Raw genomic sequence first — 2,878 nt, 5'->3', positions numbered from 1 at the left:
AGCAAAAGCAAACAAAAATAAAAAAACAGGGAGCACAAACAGTACGCAAGCAGCCCCACCAACAACACAAAGTAAGGTTGGTAGGTAGGGACGACACCAGCACTGGAGTGGCTTCCTAAAAACTCAAAGCAGCCTCGTCAAGGGCTCCCGTCTTCAAATGCGAGGAAACCAGGAGGACCTCCGAACAGGAGAGGGTTGGAAGACACCCCCTACTTCAAGGTTGTTGATCTCCCCAAGCTTGAAAGTTCTACAAGCCTTGAATTGTCCCATTCTAAAGGGAGATGCCAATTTTGCAATGTTCAATATTAAAGAAAAATCGTTACTCGCTCATTTTATCAATTTATTTAAGGAATGGCTTGTTTATTTGCTAATATCACAAGCAAAGGGAAGAAGGTATCTTTGAATTGGAGAAACTCCAAAAAAACTCATAAGAGCATGGATGAGATGATGACTTGATTTGAATAGATTCCATCACATTCGCTTCTATCAAGTGTGAAGAAATCTACAGGGTTTAGATGATTTCTAGTTGAAGCAAGGTACTCCATTATTATTCATCTTGATGCAAAGCTTTTAAGGAAATTTGTCAATCTAAATCTTGTGGATTGTTCTTTGCACTTTGCAGAAGTGAATCTGATAGAATTCACTCAAACCAAGTCATCACCTCATCCATGCTCTCATTTCTTGGACTTTATCCAGTCCAAAAATACAGTTTTTGCTTGTGATATCAGCAAATAAAGAAGCTATTCTTTCAAAGATATCAGTAAAATGAGTGAGTAACAATTTCCTCTAATTTTGGGCATTATAAAATTGGCATCACCCTCCAAAACGGACAATTCAAGGCACACACAACTTTCAAGCTTGGGGATGAGATCAACAATTTTGAAACAGTCACCAGACCAACTACATCAGTTTGAGATCCAACCCAACTAAGTTAAAAAGCTTATGCCAAAACATATGAAACCACATCTCACTCCAAATTTGATGTCTCATCAGCTGGCACATTTTCCAGTGCCAATTCATCAACTTCCAGGCAATCTAAGAACCCAACATCAATCAAATGTGGACAATACTTGCCAAGAACATTAATGGCATCAGCTTGAACATTTGTAATTCCCAAAATCCGAAGTTTAGTCAAATTAGGGCAGCAGAAAACTATCTATTTGATAGCATCACTAGTGATCCTCTCAAAAAAGCCATGGCCAAGTTGACAGCACTCAAGCAACTCATGCCTTGTAGCAATCACAGAAAGTTGCATTAGTTATTTTCCCGCAGTAATCACTACTTATTTCTTGCAAGTTCTTGACTTTGAGAAAAATTTTCACATCAATCTACTTGGCTCCTCAAAACCGGAACTTCGGCAAATTCCCGCATCTAGAAGTGAGTGAACTCACCACCGTTGAATTGCGCTTATGCAATCCAACGAGTTCCATAGACAAGGAGAAGCACTAAGGCATCACCTTGTCTTACACGTTGATGCCAAGCTTGCCCTATTATGGCAATTCAAATAGGAAAATAGTTGAATCTGTAGAATGTGGACAATGATTGTTTATGAAACTCGTTGGATCTTTGAGTGCATAAGTGCGATAGGAATCTGTAGAAGCTCCTATTTTGAGGAGGCGATAAATTTTCTCCAAGCTAGGAACTTGCAAGAAATAAGTGATGATTACTACAGGAAAATTAATGATGCAACCCTATGTGTAATTGCCTTCAGCCTTGACTTCTGCGAGAGGATTATCATTGATGCCAAACAGGTAACTTTCTACTGCCCCAAGTTGACTAAGCTTCAGCTTTCAAGAATTGTGGATGTTCAAGGTGATGCCATAAATGCTCTAGGTAAGGGGAAGCACTTAGGCATCTGCAAGTGTTACACGTCGATCCAGAGCTTGCCCTATCACAGTAATTCAAACAGGAAAGTGGCTGAATTGCCGTGTCATTGGACAAGCAAGTCCAATCGACATCCCCATTTCATGCCTTAAGATATTAATTTTACAAGTAGCAATTGATCCATTTTCTGACATTTTAGAAGGGTTTGAAATATCGACAAAAAAAAAAATAAGGGTTTGAAATGGTAACTGCAGAGTAATTATGCTCATTGAATTGCAGCCGTTGCAGAAATGGCAGGATCCAGAATAAAATGCCTTCCATTTGATCAATAGAGAATTAGTAGTATTGCATACTCTTAGGGTTTATTGACCAGAAGGATGGTGAGCACCATAGTGAGGACCTTACTATTGCATATTCTCAGACAAGCACATTCGTTAGGATTAGATGCCCATTTTTGCACATAATACATGTTCTTATACACAGACACACATATGTGCGTATGTATGTATATATATCTTCTTTGATCTAGATGTTGGATCTTGATTGACACCATGAGGAATAATGATATTTCCTCAATTGCAGTTCAACGTGAACAAAGGTGATAAATTGTCAACGTTACCATTGTAGCCGTAGTCTTAATCATAATAACTTTCTTTTATTTTTTTCTGTAAGATTTGATCTTATTGAGAACATCATGTCCTTGTTTTCGTATTGACTTATCTAAACATAGGAAAAGAAAATCCATTTCCAAATGCTTAAAAAAAAATTTTAATCTGCATTTAGAATGTCAAGTTAGCTGACCCCACCTAGTGCGTAAAAGCTTTGTTATTTGTCGTGGCTCGTATATATAATATCTCTTTAGTTCTCCAGTATATAAAGGTTACCTACTTTGGGTGTGTTTGGTTTAGCCTTCTCGAGAGGTTTTGAGCCTTGGAGAAATATGGGGCATTGGGCAAACTTATTTTAGAGTATACAAAATGTTGCCTTGCTTAGACCTCACCTTTGTAATATCTAACACTTCTTCTTCGACATTTTTCTGCACCTTTGGCAATTG

Source organism: Eucalyptus grandis, chromosome 5, assembly GCF_016545825.1.
Source record: "Eucalyptus grandis isolate ANBG69807.140 chromosome 5, ASM1654582v1, whole genome shotgun sequence".
Taxonomy (NCBI): Eukaryota; Viridiplantae; Streptophyta; class Magnoliopsida; order Myrtales; family Myrtaceae; genus Eucalyptus; species Eucalyptus grandis.
Note: the sequence above shows the minus strand (reverse complement) of the source record.